General features: G+C 36.1%; 1 protein-coding gene across 7 annotated transcripts in view; it reads left to right on the top strand.

The window, feature by feature from the left end:
* Positions 1–20,390, top strand: part of ADGRG6 (adhesion G protein-coupled receptor G6) — a 135,636-nt gene that overhangs the window by 26,038 nt on the left and 89,208 nt on the right. The window contains exon 1 of one of the 7 annotated variants that reach the window (XM_061207709.1): positions 13,515–13,601. The exons of the other annotated variants lie outside the window; for them this stretch is intronic. The gene's annotated coding sequence lies outside the window, so the exon portion shown is untranslated. Of the gene's footprint in view, positions 1–13,514; positions 13,602–20,390 lie in introns of those variants that run through there. 7 annotated transcript variants of the gene reach the window in all.

Genomic DNA, 20,390 nt, shown 5'->3' with positions numbered 1-20,390 from the left:
TCTTGCCTTAACAACACAACGTGTCTAAAAGTCCAGTATCATGAAGTGTGTCTCTTCCTGTCTTTTCTTGACTGAGCTATCCCCTTGGTAGGTTTCTGCTTCCAGCACATTCCCTACTGTAACCCGCTTTCCTCCACTTTCCATAGGAGAGGGGAGAGGCACTGGAGCTTCCATGATCTTTATATTCTGTACATTTCCCAGGAGGCTCATTAGCTTAGCAGAATCTTGGGCTGAGGCTCCAGGGTATTAAGTGGATTTGGGATTCTGGGCTGCTATTAATTTTGTCTTAGCTATGTTATGAGTTGGCTGGGATTTTAACTGAATTTTATAATGTTATTTCCATGGGAAAAACAGTTCTAAAATCCAAACAACCAACTAGGAGCTTATTTTTTGTAATATAGGAATTAGTACATTTTGGACTTGGTATTTTTGACTTTTTACGACCAAATATTTCAAAATTCATTGGGTCTGTGTCCAATTCTTTTAAATCAAATTAAAATATTCTCAGTGTGCATTATTTAGAGACATGAGATAATCAGTGCTTTAAACGTTTTTCAATTTATATAATATGCTTCTCATTTAAATGAGTATTTACAGATTTTTACAAAAGGATTTAGTATACTAAAATTAAATTTAGATGTTTGAGTTTTAAAACTAGTCTATGCTGGATTCATCCAGGAAGATGATGTTGTATCTTCGATTAGTTACTGGGAGATTTAGCAAAGAGAATAATTTAATAGAAACAAAGGTTTCACACGTGAAGATGCTCGTTTAATACTATCTACAGTAGAAAAAAAACAAAGAACCACCTAAAATTCCATTAACACTAAATAATTTTATGAAGTTGGCAAAATGACTACAATTACAACATAGAAATAGACACAGGGCTTAGAATAATAAGCAACAGCAATACTCAATGTTAGATATGCCATGTGTGCAAAGTATGTGTGAGTCTAGATGAGTGGGGCGGTAGTGTGCAAGCGTTAAAATAGGAGGAAGAAAGTTCAGACTAATGGCTTCAGGTTTTCAAAGTGAGTCTTCAAAAGAATTCTACTTGATTTTAAACATGTTGCTTCTGGAATAATGAGGCAGGCTGATTTAAAGCAGTGTGCCTCAAGACAGACTCAGAACTGTAATTTTTGTTTCTCCATATTCCCTCCTAACAAGTTATTATTAATAAGCACTTCTCAGTTGTTGTGGTTCCTTTTCCCTGCATTGCTTCAAGATTTGTGAATTTTCAGAACTCTCATACAAAAGGAAACAGGAGTTAAAAATGAGCAAGACTTTTGGAAAGATAATTGGCAGATCTCATTGGGTCTACATATTTATAATACGCAATATTATCATCATTTTTCAGGCTCTCAGCTTCTTCTTTTTTTTTTTTTTTTGGTCTTGAATGTGGTTCAAGATGAGTGTCACACTGAATGCTGACTCCTTGTCCGGAACAGAGTTGCTTTGTTCCTATGTACCCCTTGACTGTTTGCTGTTCTTTTAAATTAATGGTGCAGAGACAGACTCATTCTATGAGACTGAGATCATCTGTTATCAAAACTCAGTTATTAGGTGGAGACAGAGACTTCATGGCCGAAGTGATCACAGAAGCATCTGTGGAAAGGGCTATATGATCAGGTTGTGTGAGGGTTAAGGGAGAGTGTGTGTGTGTGTTGAGGGGTTGGTGAGCCCTTTTTGTATACTTGTGGGATTTGTATTTGCATAGGTTTGTTTTTAATTTAAAAATCTTTTCACTTTAAGAATCTTTTTTAGATTAATTGACATAGATCATTGTTTCAGAAACTGATAGCATCCAGAAAAGTCTTAATACATTATTTAGTGATTCAGTACCAAATCACGGGTATTGTGAAAGTTACAATTTCTCATCTTGGTCTGATTATGAAAGACTAGTATCCCATCTTGCTCTAAAACTTTGTCTGGGTATTTATACTTATTAATTAAGTTGTTTTCAGATGTAATGCAATCACCAGTGGGAGATTATTTTTCTAAAATTGTTTTAATTTTTACAGCCTCATAAAATAAAGGATGAAGCAAATGAACCACAGCTTCAACTAAAATAATGACAGGAAGAGAAAAAGAGGAATTTAGTTTTCTTTTTTAATAAGTCTTTGAGGACTAGGAGGAACTGGAAGTATCATAACAAAAAGTTTCTGTATAAACTGGAAAAATCCCCTAATTCAAATTTAACAAGTGAGGTCCGCCTTTTATATTAGGAAATGTTGTTTCTGAACACAGTACGAAAATCAGTGCTAGTAAGAAACAGATTTTATTAGTGCAGACATAGAATAAACTTCTGAGGCTGACCGCTGTTACTCAAGTCAGTTGAAAAATAAGCTGTTAGATATGTCTAGGAAATACATATTACCTTTTCTTGATAATTGTGTAACACCAGAACTCTTGTGCCTGTGCTTGTGGTAACTTGTTACCCATCACCTTTTCTTCTGTTTCTGTTCTTCCTCCTCAAGAGGATTGTTAACCAATCTCTCTTCATTTTATTGTTTAGAAGTCAGTTACTTTTATAAGGGGTAAAACTCTATTCCAATTTTCCCACCTTCATTGTCTCTCTTTAGGACATTTTTGAATTAAAATATGCCCTAATCATGACTCGTTATTATGATCAACAATCATAAGCTGGTATAAAAGGTAATCTTCTCTAAAGAAAACAAAAGTCCTACATTTTGAGATTAAATCAAATTTAATGAGTCTCAGTAATGCTGCTTTATTCTGTGTATTGTTCTTTGGTGCATTTAAAAAAACAAAAACAAAAACAAGGGAATTATTATTCCTGTGTTCCAGGGGAGGAGACTGAATTGAAGAATATTTAAACCCAGTTGTGTAGCGTAAGAACCAGAACATAGCTTTTCTGGCTCCTAGTCCTGGTTCTTTCTATTAATGTTAGAGGTAGATCCCCAAAGGGCCCACAGATACCAACCAAGCAAAGGCTACAAAGAGTCACACACCCTCACGTGCCTATCCTTCTCTGACAAAATTGACTTCATCTCCATAACCAGGAGTCAGGGTATGTATTTTATGCCTGATTTTTTATTCAGTAATAGTACTCAAAAAATTCTTCCCTTATGTTTCAATTATAAATATCACCAGAGTGATGTTTTATACCAGCGGTTCTTAAAGTGTGATCTGGTCCTGGGACCAACACTATCAATATCATCTGGGAACTTGGTAGAAATGCACATTCTTGGGCCCCATCCTTGCCTGCTGACTCAAAAACTCTGGGTATGGGGTCCAGCAGTCCGTTTAAACAAACCCTCCAAGGTGATTCCCATGCAAGCTAAAGTTTGAGGACCATTGTTTTAACTCATTCATTGCAGTAGAAATTCTGGTTAATTAAATTTACTTTTTTTCTGGAGATATCTAAGGACCCTATCCAGCATTTATAATACTGTTCTTATTGATGTCTGCATCCACCACGTTGGCTACCTGAGATTGGAGAGTGGAATGGCTCAGTACGTGGGCTCTGAAGGCAAACAATGAGTTGGAATACCGGTACCACTGTTTATGTACCAGTTATGTGGCCTCGGGAAAAGTTACTTCTCTGTGAAATGAAGTCATGATAGTTCCTACTTCCAAGGGTTGTTGTGGTAATTTAATAAAAGAATCCATGTAACGTATTTAGCAGAGCCTGACCCTTGGAAAGCACCGATGAAGTTTTAGCTGTAATTGTTAAACACAGTGAATAGTTATTCACCAAGTAAATATTATTTTGGAAAATAATATTTTGTTTCAACTAAGGATCTTAAAAATGAACTTTGGGGGAAACCACGAATTTAGAAGACTTTTCCGGGGTTAGCACAATAATGTGCGTGTCTCATTAGCACTTGTTTTTCCTTTCTAAATGTTGTTTGCTTGTTTATCTTCATAAACTGTTAATAACTAAAAGTGGCATAAAGAGAATGTTTGTGCTAGAAAATCATTTCAAGGTAATATTCCTTTTTTTCCTCTAATATTTTCACTTCTGAAAGGGAAGTAAAAGATTACATAAGCAACCAGCTTTGGGGCATCAGCCATCTGCTGCAACCTTTAACATCTATTTTTATTAATCCATGAGATTTCTCATGATTCTTACTAAAAGAAAATTCTAACAGTGACTTTCATCTACAATTTCTAGTGTTTCCTCTTTACTTCAGGGAATAATTGTTATTTGTAGAAAGCTCCCATCCCTGAGTCATTGCTGTTGTGGTCCACACAGAGGGTAAATGATAGGACCTGGAAGTGATGGAAAGATGTTCTTACACTGAAGGTTTCTTTCTCATTTAAACATTGGTGTTTTAATACTTAGGTAGCTAAGGCATTCCCAGTTTACTCCTTAGGCTTTCTTGCTCCTCCCATAAATTTGCGATAGTCATGCATCTGCCACCAGTCTGCCACTTCTAGGGAGAAGAGGGTAGAGAAGGAGATTGTAGGGGAAAGGCAGCTGTGTAAAGGTTAGGTATGTGAGAGCTGCTCTTGAACTTCACTTTTCACTGCAACCCATCGCCAGCAACTGTTGGCTCCTTTATTTTAGTCTTTAACAGACCCTGGCAAGAAAAAAAAAAAAACCCATGTCCTCCTGAAAGAAATTTTTTTGTTTGCCACTGCAATTTTTTTTTTTTTTTTTTTTTGTAAGCAAAAAAACAGGGTAAGGGAGAGGTTAGGAATTAGGTGGTGAAAACATTTTTTCTTGGTGGTGTTCTCAAGCCAGAAGGGTCTTATGCAAGCCGGAAGGATGTGGGAGGATATATGGTAATATAATTCATTAATCGTGAAAAACGTATTAAGAAAAGGGCTTCCCCAAACCCTCAGTGTCATATACCAGGCCACCAGGTCCATTTTTTGGACTCAGAGTTTTCTATACTCTGTTCAGAATCAAGAAACAGATGATGTTTGATACCTTGCTTTTCCCCTCAGGAAAAGAAACAAAACATGGTTGAGAAGACAGATTTGATTTACTATATAACCTTGTAGTATTGAATGCATTCAGTGGGCTGAAAGTTGAAAGTAGTTTATATGCCTTTTTCCCTAATGGTCTTTAATTTGGGGTTTTGAGGAGGAGGAATTTACAACTTACTCTTTCCGTGTTTATTACTAGAGTATAAAAACGTGTCCTTTGTATCTTGAAAAGTCAATTTTCAATTTATTACACATCAGAGGAACTGCAGAACAGTATTTTTAAAGCATGGAGTTCTTGCCCACGTAAAAACATTTGAGAATTTTTTTCAAAAAGGGTGTTTTAAGCTTCATTTATATAATGGGGCTTGATCAACAATTTTGTCCATGGCATCACAGAAGCAAAACTTGCCTTTGCCTGGAAGTCACTGATGGGGCCCAGGAGGATGAGTCTTCTTTGGAGTTGAGGTCAGAAATGCCTGTGAGTGACATGGATATTCTATAGAATATAGCAGGAAAAGAATTTTTTAAAAAAAAGCTGTCAAACTACTGTTTTTCAATTGTCCCGGATTTTTAGTGTTTCCCACTAGGTTCTCACCTTTGCCATCTTGATGCCTCTAGTTCTGAGAAGATAGACTGCCTCTTCTTCTTCTTCTTCCCTCTGTCACTGCCTCCCTTCCTGCCCCTCCCCCCCACTCCCACCCACCTCAAGTCTTATGGCTCCTTTAAAGTGTGTAGTTCAAAGAAAGCCACAGTGAAAAGGACTGTGTTCTTTTAGGCCCAGTGAAACATGTCCTGCAGCCCATGGGCTTTGTGTGAGGCTTTCTGTGATCTCATCTTGCAGGGTCAGAAATGAAAAGAGATTCTTCCGTTCTGTGTTTGCCGTTATAATCATCACTGTGAATGACAAAAATGCAGTGGGAATCCAACATACCCTCTGAAAAGGATGCTAAAAGAAAACTTTTTAGAAATGTCGCTAACTTAACCTCATTTTATTTTTGTTCATGAAAATTGTTCTGAAGTGCACTGTATTCACAGACTATAGATCTAGATTGGAATATTTTAAAAAAATTTAAAGAGACAATATTGATCACTGTTAGCAGGGTTAATGAAACAGAATAGTTCGTGAAAACTATCGCCCTCTGCTCTATTTTTTAATTGCTTTTTTTTTTTTTAGTGTACTTATGACTAAGTAGGAAAATACATGTCACTGCTTTCCCCACCCCCTCTCTATTAACTAATCAACTTAATTCACAGCTTGTGGAGTTTGGCATGTTTTCATGTTAATTTTTTTTGTCTTGTGTGTTAGGCCATCTTTTAGTGAGATGTGAAGAAATATTATGTCAGAAAAGTTAACTGCATTTTTACAATTCAGGACTCTGTTGATACTTCGTGTTAATGAGAGTTTTACAATGGGAAAATTAAATAAAGATCTTTAAAACTTTAGAATAAAATACTGTCAAATCTAAAATATATATATTGGAGTTCCAGAAAAAAGAGAAAGCATATATAAATTCAGGTCTGGCACACAATTCTTCTTAAAGTAGATATAACAGAATTTAATATCAACACATGGGTAGCTTACCCCTTGTTGATTACTTTAGCATGACTATATCTCTATAATATATAATAGGTTCCCATCCTTCCTTAAAAAAGATTTGGTTACTGAACTTGCTAGCATAGTGATGAGTAGGTAGCATGGTCTGGAATATAAGTGATAATCTCTTCTAATTCTATTCACAAAGAAATGTAAACATATGTAAGTATTAGATGACATTCCATAGAGATGGAAAGTTTTTTATTTTTAATAAAAGTAAATTATGTGAATATTGGCTTGACGACCTTTCTCTGTTCTCCACTAAACTAGAATGTTTTTAACCAGGATGTTTTTTGACTCATTTGTGAAGGAAGTCTGGGTTAAGCAGAGTTGACGTTCTGCTGGCTTAGATAATGAGCCACCTCATTCCAAGGCAGTTTCTCGAGGAAATGATTTCCTTTCCTTATAAATCTTGCTGTGAAGCTTGGCTGTTGTGTGGCCATAAAACATTATTATTTACCAAGTCAAGAAATTAGAGCTTTTGCAAGAGAGATAATGATAATGTTTATTTTATATACATTTTTTAAAAAATCTTTGGGGTTTTTTCCAGACCTTCCTCCCCTGTAAATTATTTTATGTGAATTAGTAAGAATGTCCTTGAGGTCCTTTCCCTCCCACTCCAGAGAAACAAGGGAAAAACTATAATATGGGATGAAGGATTATGGCAAGAGGAAGAGGCCAATAGGAGTTCTTAAACCTTCCAGGGAAGGACTTCTGTCCAGGTGCCTGGAAGGTTAAGCATATGGCAGTGCCAGTGTGTTGTCTAGTCACCATCCTAGCTACCTACACTCGGAAGTCTGCTGAGCATAAAAATAGCCTAGCACTCACCTCACTGACTCAGAGGTGTCTGAACAGTCTTACATTATCCAAATGGTGATAACCCTGGAAAAGTATGATCCTGTCATTTGCCTCACATTTCACAGCAAAGAGAATATATGATACAAGGCTTGATTAATGAGGTAACATTATATTATTTTCTTGCTTGAATTTGTCAAATAATCAATGTCTTAGTGATTAAACCCACCCAGGAAACATCTTCAGACAGAATGAGAGGCCCGAATGGCCAGAAAAAGAGCACTGTGTGATGACTCATTTGTTTTAATTCATCACCAAGCATATTCAATGTTGGTTTTTTAGGGTTATATCCCTTCTAAGTGATTTTACTATTCCCTAAGTGTTTGCATATGTCATTAGAATCATAAAATATGATAGACCTTGATCATCAGCAAATTCTTCTTCCTCATTTTAGTGTGTGGTGTACTCAAGAATGGGTGTTGGAATGAGGCCAACTGGATTGTTAACTCACCTTCATCACCTTTAAGCTTCAGGCCCTGGGAACTTGGAAACAGTACTTAATGTTCAGATCTTTTGAGGATGGAGTTAAAAATACCCATGTCACACTCTAGAGCAGCTGAAACGATGATAGATGTCTCTGGTGCATTGTAGTTTATCATTATTTAGGGATGAGGAAATTGAGTTCCAGAGAAGTTAATTGATTTGCCCATCATCACCTTAGGGACTTAGAGGCAGGGAGGGCTTGGTTCAGGCCTTCTGTCTCCAGTCCTGTGTCCTGTCCACACTATCATTCCCCTTATTTCAAATGGATTTTTGCTAATCTTTTCTAGGGGACAGTATATGGGTAAACTAATGGTGTTTACTGAAGGAAAGCTGATATAAATTATTGCCGATTAATGATATCAGATTGTTCACTTGGGGAGGAAAGTGGGTTTTCCAATAACTCCCGATGAATGGGTATGGCAGTCTGTTCTGTGGTAGTTTTAGGGTGTTTCCAAGGTGAACCCCAAAGTATGACCACTCAACTTGAAATGCTAGAAATAAGGTCATTAGTGGAAAGACAAAGGATGGAAGAAATAATCCAGTGCGGAAACTAGAAAGGATACCATTTCATGTAAGAAGCAGGGAGTCAAAACAGCAAGTTTGGCTGAAGAAAGAAAGTGATAAAGGAAAGAAAAGAAAGGTAAAACTACTCCACATTACCAGATATAGTAGACATATAGTACATTGGTTAGCACCTAGGTGATCCAGACTATGCCATCCTGGGCTCCATAAAATAATACATTGGATTTGCAAACATTAACAGACTGTAGGAGTCCTATTACCTAACTCTCCAGAAACAACAGAAGCCCAAGTGTTTGTAGCACTAGAGCTGGGAGTGATGAGGAAAAGTTACCAGGAAGTATATCTTGGCCCAGAGTAAGGAAGAACTTTCTAACAATAAGAGCTGCTGACAATGGAATGTCCTATCCTCCAAAGTAATGAGCTTCCTCCCGTTGGAGAATCAGGCAGCAGCCAGAACATTGTCTGGCAGGGGTGCCACTGGGGGTTTCAGCAGAGGGTCACAGTTCGAATCAGATGAACCTGAAGGTCCCTTGCCAAGACTCTGTGATTCTGTGACTGTTTTGGTTACACCTTAATTCTCTTTCATACTCAAAGGTTTACTGTTTTTCATAAATATCCTTTAATATACACAGGGAGGGACTTAGGCTTATGAAATAAGATTAGCTTGACAGTCCTTTAAAAAAAGTAATGAAACATAATTCAAAATAATCTATGTTAGAGGAAAATAACCAAAATAGGAGATTCTTTTGAAAGTCATATTGAGTAAAGTCCGTCATAGTGATTATAATAAATCTCAATAGAATGAATAAAGGTGATTTGCAATGGATGTAAACACATCTAGAAAAGAATTTATCTGTTGCATTTAGTATAGGCACACCTTGTTTTATTGCACTTCACTTTATTGTGCTTCACAGATACTATGTTTTTTACAAATTGAAAGTTTGTGGCAACCGTGCATTGAGCAAGTCTTATCGGCGCCATTTTTCCAAAATCGTTTTGCTCACTTAGTGTCTCTGTGTCACATTTGGGTAATTCTCACAAAATTTCAAACTTTTTCATCATTATTATATTGGATATGGTGATCTGTGACCAATGATCTTTAATGTTACTGTTGCAAAAAGATTACAACTCGCTGAAGGCTCAGATGATGGTTAGCATTTTTTAAGCAATAAAGTATTTTTAAATTAAGGTATGTACATTTTTTTTAGACATAATACTATTGTATGCATAACAGACTACAGTACAGTATAAACATAACTTATATACACTGGGAAACAAAAAAATTCGTGTGATTTACTTTATTGCAATATTCACTTTATTGCAGTGGTCTGGAACCAAACCCACAATAATACAATACAGAGGTCTGCCTGTATTGTATTATTCTGTTGGAGGAAAGAACTTACACAGAGTAAGCAAAAGACGTGTAAGGGGCTACAGGGCAAACATTGTCCTTTAATATAGCTGATTGGAGGACAGTATTGAGGGAAAACAATCAGAAATCCGTGTCAGGGAATTGAGGAACTTGGATTTCAGGTTCATAGGTTTGGCCTTTGGTGGACACCTGATTTCTTTGGAAAGTTTTTGATTTTTTAAATAGAGATGGACATGATATGAACTTTGTTTCATAACTATTAATTTGGTTGTGGTGGAAAGGAAGGTTTAGAAAAGAGAAGGGAGGGATAAAAAGCCTAGGTGAGAAAAGTTGAAGTCCAGAGCAGAAGTAGTGAGAATTCAGCTCTTGGGAGGACAGAGTTGCCTTTCATTGAAATGGGAAACTCATGGGGGAGAAAAGCTTTTGGAGGGTATCAGTGTGTGAGCAGGTCCTCTTGTCCATCTGGCAGCCACTAATGCAGAACTGGTAAATGGGACAGAGGTCAGGAATGGAGACGCAGATTTGGGAGTTATTTACATGGAGGACAGAACTGAAAATGCAATTTTATGAAATTCCAAAGATGAGACCAACAGGTGAAAAGAAAAGAGACCTTCGAACTGAGCTTTAGGGAACAGCAAAGTATTTGGAAAGAGAAGGAAAAATAATGAAAGAAGTTAGTAATGAAAGCATACTTAATGAATAAGGAGAAAACCCAAGAGATAGTATTTCTTGGAGGCTGAGAAAGAACACAATTTCAAGAAAATGTGATCATTTCAGAGACCATAAAGGTGGGAAGTAAAGGCAAAGCCAAGTTGGAAGTTTCCGTGGAGGATTCTAACCACCTTTCAAGAGCTTGGGAACTGAGGTGACCATATAATTTTGTAAATGTGAAAGAACCAAAAGCAGCCAAATTATAAATTAGTCAAAGTTGTGTTTGTTGCTCAAAGCGACTTTTCATGATCTCTTTTTCCTCCCTTCTGGGTGATAGCTAGCAATGCCTCTCTGTGCCCGCATTGCTGCTCAGACTTCTCTTGGGAGAAAGACTTCACATCAGACTAAATTTGTGGGTTTGGATTAAGCTCCATTGGAGGACAGGGTTGCCCCTACTTTCCTTTCTTAGGGAGAGTAGATGACTGGGGCATACTAGCGGAGAACACCCAGTTAGTTATCTCTGAAATGATGTGCATGCAATAGCTTTCTTATAAGACTGACTTTGGTCTAAATAGTAGTCCAGAAAGTGCAAATCCCTGCTCACAACTAGTTTCCTTATACATACAGATAAGACTGTAATCGGGGAGTACTTAAGGGTTTGCTATTTTATGTTTTGCTATCTGATATGATTTAAAAAAAAATAACTGCCTTAACTGAAACTTCAGTTTTTGGTTCATATGGTTCACCTATTACATTGTAGCAGCTATAGTTTTATATGCTACTGGTAATCAAATACACTAATTCTACTAATTAGTGTATTCTATTAATATAAATGTAGCAGTGACCACATATATATCAAGGCATGTTCTAAGGTACTGTGCTGGACATTATATATAATTATATATATATTTGTGTATATATTACCATCTTTTATGACAACCTCTTTAGAGGGGTGGTATTATTGTTATTATACAGATGAGCAAACTGAGTTTGTGAGAGATCTTATAAGTGTCCAAGCTCAGATGAATAGAAGAGCTAGCCGAGAAAGCGCCCTAGGACAGTGTGTTTTCAAATCCGATATTCTCCATCCCTGCGTCATGCTGTACTTCTTAGAATATGGAGACATCGACGTGGAGTCTGCCCTCAGACTTCAGTGTCAGGGTGAGCGAGTGAGGGAGCTAAAGCACATTGGGGTTCAGGACCAGCTGGGCAGGCTGCATCCTTCAGCGCCGTGTCCCTTCCACCATAGGGTGCCTCTGTAGGGACTGTTTTTTCTTTTCAAGTAAACTTCAGAGACCATTCTATCCAGTTTTCATCTTCAAATTTTCTTGCCATTAGCATTCTTTAGGATAATATGCTGGCATTTTATTATAATATTATGTGTCTTCAAGAATTTCATGTGATCTTGTATTCTTTGTGAGTTCGGGACCGTGTGTTACCAAAAAAAAGCCTGCAACTCTTAGGGTGAAGGAAATTTCCATCTATTGGAAGTATTCCAATGACATCAGAGTTTAAGATTTTGCACTTTGTCTTTTGGAAGTTATAATTAAAATAAAATAGACTGTGGTTCTGTTTTAATCTTATACAACTCTTTTAGTGAATGCTGCAGTAGGACTCAAGCCATGAAACCGAAACAAACCAGAAAAATGGCAACAGTACATGTTAGGGAGAAACATCTGTTTCTTCTGATAGTTCCTCCCTGTGAAGGGACCTCCAAGCTGACTTTATTCCTGGAAGGACTTAAATGATTGGTAATTTGTGGAAGGCATAACTGGGTCTGCTCATCCTGACTCTGCCCTCCTATGTGCTGGTAGGTAGCTACCTATCTGAGGGGAGGTGGCATTCTAGGGCTTTCTAGTGCATTTCCATAGAAGCCCCTGTGGACTCATGTGAAATGAATATTATTAATGAATAGTTAATATCTGATCATTTTATATACATGTCGGACACTGAATTTAAATATACTTCTTTTTTTTTTTAATTTTATTTATTTATTTATTTATTTATTTATGGCTGTGTTGGGTCTTCGTTTCTGTGCGAGGGCTTTCTCTAGTTGCGGCGAGATGGGGGCCACTCTTCATCGCGGTGCGCGGGCCTCTCACTATCGCGGCCTCTCTTGATGCGGAGCACAGGCTCCAGACGCGCAGGCTCAGCAATTGTGGCTCACGGGCCTAGTTGCTCCCCGGCATGTGGGATCTTCCCAGACCAGGGCTCGAACCCGTGTCCCCTGCATTGGCAGGCAGATTCTCAACCACTGCGCCACCAGGGAAGCCCCTAAATATACTTCTTATGTTGCAAATTAACAAGTATTTTGACGATGAATTTTCCTATGCCCTGTATCTTTGGCACTATATTGAAATTAAAGAGGTAAATCTCTAATTTTAATAATATTAAAGTTGTGTCATAAACTATGTTGAGAAAATCTAATTTCCTTTGTTTGTAGTTCAATAATTTAATTCTTAATGGAGGCTCTAAATAAGAGTCTTTATCATAGTCTATAAATTTAAAACAAATACTTGGTGTTTAAATACTGACTAAAAACTTTGTACTGATATATCATCAGAGTCATCTTAGCCTTAAAACTTTAAAATATCTAATTTAATTTTCTTCATTTTAATATAAAGAGTTCTCAAGGTAATTACCATTTCATAAATAGTTATAGTTAACTTCATTAGATTTATATATTATAATCCTAAAAATAATCTTTAAAAAGTTAAATATAATTCTTAATTTCATCTGATGTGTAATTGAACAAGTTTAATGATTTTTGTAATTCAAATAGTAATACCTGTCATCCATCCACCCACCTACCCACCCAGTCACCCACACACACAAAGTTGGAAGCAACCCAAATATAAATGGACTTTTCTCCCCATGACTAATTGTTCCAGAAATTTGTCATTTCCCCCACCACCTCCACAGACACAAAGACAATCCGCATCCCACTGGATATAATTGACATTGTACCAACTCTCTAAATTAAGGTAAGAATTTTCTCTCTGTATTCTGAATTGTTCACATTCAGAACAGTTATTAATTTGTAATGTGTCTTAGCTATTGTACAAACCTCAGATATTAATTTAAACATTTGTATTTGTTGATAGTGTTCTTCACATTTTTGAGTCAGGAACCCTGTTGAGAATCTGATGCTTGCTGTGCACAAGCTTTCACAATCACTTATTGGAGGTTAAGAGACCACTTGAAGCTCATGCGAGGACCAGGCAGGTAGAGAATCCCTTCTATACTGTAAACTGCCCTTTGGCTTTGGAGATGCAAGGACAATGTGAATGCTTTCAGAGAGGCTGGAGACCCGCAGAGAGTAAAATTGGCATGAGGCACTGAAACTAAGAATTGATTTAAGAACTATCAAGCATGATTATATTAGGGCTGATCTCAGAGCTTTCTAGAAACCACACTAAAATTAGAATCCCTTCTTTCCCTGTACAGTGCCAAGAACGAGTACCGAGACCAACTTTGGCTGTTTGTTTTTTACTTCTGCTTTGCTTGAGTACCCAGATTTGTCATTCCATGTCGTTACTGATGTTGTCTTTTGTTAAAGAACATAATCCTTTTGTGATCTCAAGAGTGTGGTTCGTGCAGTGCTCTGTCACACTTGACAATCACAAGCAGGCCTTCTTCAAGACTATGCATGCTCCTGGGATGTTTTGACTTCAAGGATTATTATGGGCTTTACTAGAAGTACAAAATGAAAACCACTATGAAATTACCTACTTAATCTTTTCATTACAGCCCTCTATATTTAATGCCAGATAATTCTTTCTGGATTGTCTTACACCAGGAAACTTTAGAAACCAGGTGATTTTTTTCTTATGCTTGTATTCTTGTGTATTACTTTTCAACATAATAGGGTAAGCCTTCCCTTCTGTCCTGCATTGTTATTTATGCATGTGTTTTGCAGGTGTGGTTGGCATTGGAAATTCTGTCTCCTGACCTACAGACACATGTTAGATGCAGAGTTAGGTAGTGCTAAGCCAATCTTGTTTAATAAAGTTAACATCTTGTTAATCAAAAATATTGCATATTAACAGTAGCTTATATGTGCAATGGGACCAGGCAGTCTTTCCTGTAAGTAACTACACATCTGTGAAAAGAGAAACATTAGATAGTGGGAGTTAGATTAACAAGTGTAGTTATGCTTATGTACCAACATCTGCTGCAAGTTATTTTGCAAGGAAGACAATATGAAATGTAGATGTATTCCCAAGAGTAAATATCCATCTGTGGCAATTTGTATATTGCCAAATATTTATTGATTATCTACTATGTACAGGTCTCCCTGTTCATGAATAACCCTGTATTTATTCAATTCCCAGAGTGTGCATTCAACTCACTGTAGGAGGTTATAATGATAGTAAGGTCACTTGTAAGAATTTAGAAGTGCTCTTATAGGTAAATAAGATTACAGAGCATATAGTCATAAGCGCTCACATGTACATCATGTGAAACAAAACCTTGGATGCGCTAAGAAAAAATTCAAAAGAATATATCCTTACTCTTTATTTAAGAATAAAATAAAGAGATAATGTGATTTCCATTCTTTCTCAACTCTTAGGCCCTTTGAGTTGTAGACTTTTCCAGAGACAGATGTTTTTTAAAATTTATTTTATTGAAGTATAGTTGATTTACAATGTTGTGTTAATTTTTGCTGTACAACACACTGATTTGGTTATACATATATATGCATTCTTTCTCGTATTCTTTTCCATTATGGTGTATCACAGGATAAGGAATAAAGTTCCCTGTGTCAATAGGGTTATTAATAGTGTCTGCTTCGTTGGGCTGCCTAGCACAGTGTAAGAACTTAACACATTTTTTTAATGGAAGAATCAAGATCTTGGTTTATTGCTTGCTTGGAAATGTGAATGGAGAGCAAGATTCTAATTTTAGTTATGCCACTGAGTAACTCTGTGGCCTTGGAGACTTTGTGCTCTCCTTTTCTTTCCCTCCACCTCTCCCCTCTCTTCTTCCTCCTCCTTCTAAATTATAAAATGAAACAGTGGACTATATGCTCTCTAATTCTGTTCCAATTAGAGTTCTATAATTCTGTGAGCATTTAACCAATGAATACCAAATTTTTAAAAAACTTGATCACTGGAACTTGACTAGTTGAAATGAATGTGAAAGTGGAATCTGAGTCAGATCCCATGCCTAGAAGGTTTGCCATTTAGAAAACACTTCTTTGGTGCAGTTCACCTTTAAAGAGGCCCATAGTTCCGGCGTTTGGTGACTCAGCTTGTCATGAGCCTGATGCTGTAAGGACCTGTGTGCGAAGAGGGAATAAATTGAAGTGGAAGGCACGCAGGCAGTAGGAGTTTTGGAGAGATGTAGCAAGTGGTAGAGAGACAGAGTATAACTGAGTGGAAAAAAATTCTCCAGAGGCAAGAGAAAATTGTTGAAAGGAAAAACATTAGGAAACTAAGTTTATCTCAGGGTTTATTCCAAAAATCAAATTCCAGAGGAGACCCATTTCTACAATGCTTTCCCAATCCATATTTATGCTGTAGTACAGTGATCATTATTCAGAATGAGAAGTTATAATGTTCTGAATAATCAAGGAAAAACTGAACGATTTTTATTGGTCCACGGCACACAACGTATTCTTTTAAAAATAATTTTAGGAGTAACGATCCCTATCATTAACTTGAAAATATTTATTATAAAACTCCCAATTTTTGAGCATTCTTATTAAAGCTTTACCATCTAAATAAAGCACAAAGAAGTTTTCATAGTTAACTGACCATTTCAGTTGTTTTTTTAGCAAGATCAAAATTAGTAAGCCACAGACCTGGTGGTAGTATAGTTTCCATTTTTCTTCTGAGTTTTTTATTTTTTTAAGTTTACTAACCTTATAAGCATTTTTAAAAAATTATCAAAATTCCTTAACAAAGCTGATAACATAGTAGAAAAATGAATGAAATCAGTTTCATTCATGCTCATCTGGCATAAATTGTCATCTCCCCCAGTAAATATGTATTTAGCTATTTAGAAGAGGAAAAAATATTGGAAAAGATGCAATTTTATTTATTTAAAAATATATTTAGATAAGTGAAATTTCTGCTGAAATTACAGATGAAATTCTGCCTTCTGATTTACTCACATACTATATGTACCCCAACATGGCTCCCAGATACACGTGAATGGATTCTTTATATTAAACTGGTTAAAAATATACATACTTGTCTATAAATATATTCTCTGTATTTTCTGCAAAATTAGATATGTGTTTTTGACAGTTATATAAAATTAATCTCTTGCTTTTCCTATATATATTTTTTATAAATTTATTTATTTTATTTATTTTACTTTTGGCTGCTTTGGGTCTTCATTGCTGAACGTGGGCTTTTCTCTAGTTGCAGCAAGCGGGGGCTACTCTTCATTGCGGTGGCTTCTCTTGTTGCGGAGCACGGGCTCTAGGCGCATGGGCTTCAGTAGTTGTGGTGCACGGGCTCAGTAGTTGTGGCTCGCGGGCTCTAGAGCACAGGCTCCATAGTTGTGGCGCACGGGCTTAGTTGCTCCGCAGCATGTGGGATCTTCCCAGACCAGGGCTCGATCCTGTGTCCCCTGCATTGGCAGGAGGATTCTTAACCACTGCACCACCAGGGAAACCCTCCTATATTTTTATTTAGTAATTTTAATGATACCTGGATAAGTGTCTGTGTATTCTTCATAGTCATGTATCCTTTAACTAGAACTTACACGGTTGTTTGAATAGAGTACTTGGAAGTAAGAAAGTAACACAGTATCTTTCAAAAATTCAATATCCAGAACTAGTGAACCATCTTTAAGCAAATAAATATTAAATCCTATTTTTAATAACATTCTGAAAACTATATTTATCACTTTTAATAAAAATGAGGAGGGGCACCAGTGTCTTTGAATAAGATCTTTATTTACTGTTTATTTTAAATTATTATTTTTCCCTAATGATCTCATTTAGTGAAATTGTTCTATGAAAGATAAAAAGATAAAGTTTTTAGAAATAAGTATTTTATAGATTTTAGTTTATTTAAAAATCTATAAAGTATAGGTATTACATTATGGATTTCAAAATTTGAATAATGTAAAATTAGTATTAATATTTTAAATACCATTGAAGAAGAGAGCAAGAGTAATTTGGTTTGGAAAAATACATTTAGCTCCCAAGCATCATAATATTTAATCATCCATAACTTTTAGATTGACCAGATCCAGAGACATGAAAATTTGCAGTTTACTTATTTATTTTAATAAGGTACAAAAAGTCAAGACTTTTTGTGTGAATTATCTGGCAAAAGAAAACAAAATTCAAAGTGGGGAAGTTCTTAATTTACGTTCTCCTGGACTGAAACATTAAAATTTATAATACCCCATAGTTTTTTATATGGTACACTTTAGTAATACTTAAAATTTACAGCACCGAATTCCTGTTTGCACAGTTTATCTAAATACTAAATGAAATGTATGAAAGATATCTCTGTTGAACAATAGCTACATTTCCTACTGGATTTTTTTTTTTTTTTTTGGTTGGAAGACTTGAAAGGGCATTCATAGGGAAGTCAGAAAGATCTAGCTTACATGTTGATACGTGATTTATTATTCTGGATTTATTGCTCTGTGAAAAGGGGGGAAAAAAGCCTTTTCTAGATGGTGTCATTGATTGTTTTGTTTCCAAAGTATCAGTGATAAGAAAAATATTACGTGAGCTCAAGTAAAAGAAATACATACTTGAGAAAAAACTGTCATAACAATGTGATGATCAGTATACTGTAAATGTTTTTCTTTATACTATAACTTTGTAGTAAAAGAGTATTTGAAATGCTTTATTAATACAATCTGAATGTTTTACGTGAGTTTTAGCACATCACACAGAGCTCTCCTAGGTTATGGCTACAGTACATGCAAAATATCCAACCTTCTTTTTTTTTTTGCCGAGCCCTGCGGCTTGAGGGATCTTAGTTCCGCAACCAGGGATTGAACCCGGGCCCACGGCAGTGAAAGCGCTGAGTCCTAACCACTGGACCACTAGGGAATTCCCCCAAGATATCCAGTCTTAAAGATATGATATGATTTATCCTTTGGATGCGTGTAAAATTGACTTGGCATTTAGTTATAGACATATTTTAAAGAAAATAGTGTGGAAGAATATTTAAAGGATTCTCACTTACGGGAAGGAAATTTCCGAAGCTAGACAGTCTAGTAACTTTTACAATTAACTAGTTAAAAGATGTTTTCTTTAGACAATTGATACTATGAGGTACTGCCTCCTCCAGAAACTTTTGTTAAAGTAGCTGGGTGCCTTAAAACTATAAATAAAAAGCTTCTGCTTCCATTCTATTTTAGGCAATAATTGGTAGATAAGACTTAATGGAAAGGAGACATAGAGGACACACACACACTACTTTTAACATATCTAACATTGTGATTGATAATCAGTATGAGTCTAGAATTATAGTTATCAAGTTGTCTTTGCAATAAAATAGACTGATGACTACAGGATATTTGAAGATCTCTTTAGATGATGGGGATATTAGGAAATGAACTGATTCTACTCCCACTTCAAATAATTCCAGGGACCCGAGGTTAGAACAAGGCAGAAAGAAGGAATGGGAGAGCAAGAGAATTGAGAGTCAAACCAGCCCCAATAAAGATCAGAATTATGAATCATTCAATAATCGGATTATAAAATACAGTCGATTATAAAGTCAAAGGGAACTTGAGAAATATTCATTTTGCAGTAAAAGCTTTGCATGACTGAAAAATTTCCTGCAGAGTGGCAAAGGAGAGAAATAGGTGCTACAGATTTGTTGATGCATTGAGAGTTTTTGATATAAAAATGCAGTTGCCTTTAATCTTTCTTTAGTTTTCAATTAGGAACTACACTAGGGGAAAATGTATGTAACTTGAAAGAATATCTTGGTATCCTTGGCAGTCATGATGAAGGCTGTTCTACTTATACTTGTTGGCTGTTATCTATAAAGATGGTACACACAATGAAAATACTGAACAAAATTTTGGTTTGTAAATATAAAACACTATATTAAACCTCTTGCTTTTTTGGTTAGAAATCTTTTTCGTATCATGATCAACTGTGTTTGAATTCAAAATAGTCTTTCTGGTTTGCATGTCAGTTAAGTACATGAATTTTTACTGAGTTTTTCTGACACACAAAAGGGAAGGAAATAAAATATAAATATTGGAACCCCCCCTCCCAGCATGTGCTGAATATACCCTTTAAGATGGTATATTTTGTGTTGAAACATAAATTTATGATCAGATAATTTCATCAACTAAAAATGCATTTTTCCTGATGGCAACATGGTTAATAGTCTGGGGCTAAAACAACAAACTGAAAAGGGAAGTTTAATTATTACATGGTCAAAGTGAATGTTTAAGTAATCAAACTTGTAACTACTAGGCAGACTTTAATTTGCAGCAAAATTGGCTTAAGATCTTAATCCATTAAATTTGTTGGTTGTTGTTATGTCTTAGATTGTGTTGAGGAGACAAAGAATATAAAGGTTTCTTATGTTGGTAATCTCACTGTAGGTTCTGTGGGGAAAATCCCATGGTGTCTGGAGGGCTGGGTCAAGATAGCAGGCTGCTTGCAGGAAGGATGCTAAAACTGTTTCCCAGGTGACCTCACTGAAGGTCTTCTTGGTGAATTAGTCTAACCCTCAGTCTTGGAGGCTCAGAAGTTTGATTTTGAGCCCATTGTGAATGTAGATCCATCTCTTAATGGTAGATTCATCCAAGTTAATACTTGTCTGTTTGCTCCTTTGTTCATTCATTCATTCATTTTCAGGACCAGCACCAGAAATTAGACTAGGTTTTGGAGATACAGTGGTAAAAAGGCCCTGTGCTCATGGACCTAACAGTATGAGAGGCAAGAAAAATATTAAAACAAGTAACTGAAAGTTTACTTACAAGTAAAAGGATGTACAGAAATCTGAGTCAAAACTGATGATATTCAGCTGGCCAGCATCTCCTCTAACTTGTCGGGGCCCAAGTCCTAAT

Source organism: Eubalaena glacialis, chromosome 12 (assembly GCF_028564815.1).
Source record: "Eubalaena glacialis isolate mEubGla1 chromosome 12, mEubGla1.1.hap2.+ XY, whole genome shotgun sequence".
NCBI classification, from domain to species: Eukaryota; Metazoa; Chordata; class Mammalia; order Artiodactyla; family Balaenidae; genus Eubalaena; species Eubalaena glacialis.
This window is presented reverse-complemented; position numbering and strand designations above follow the sequence as displayed.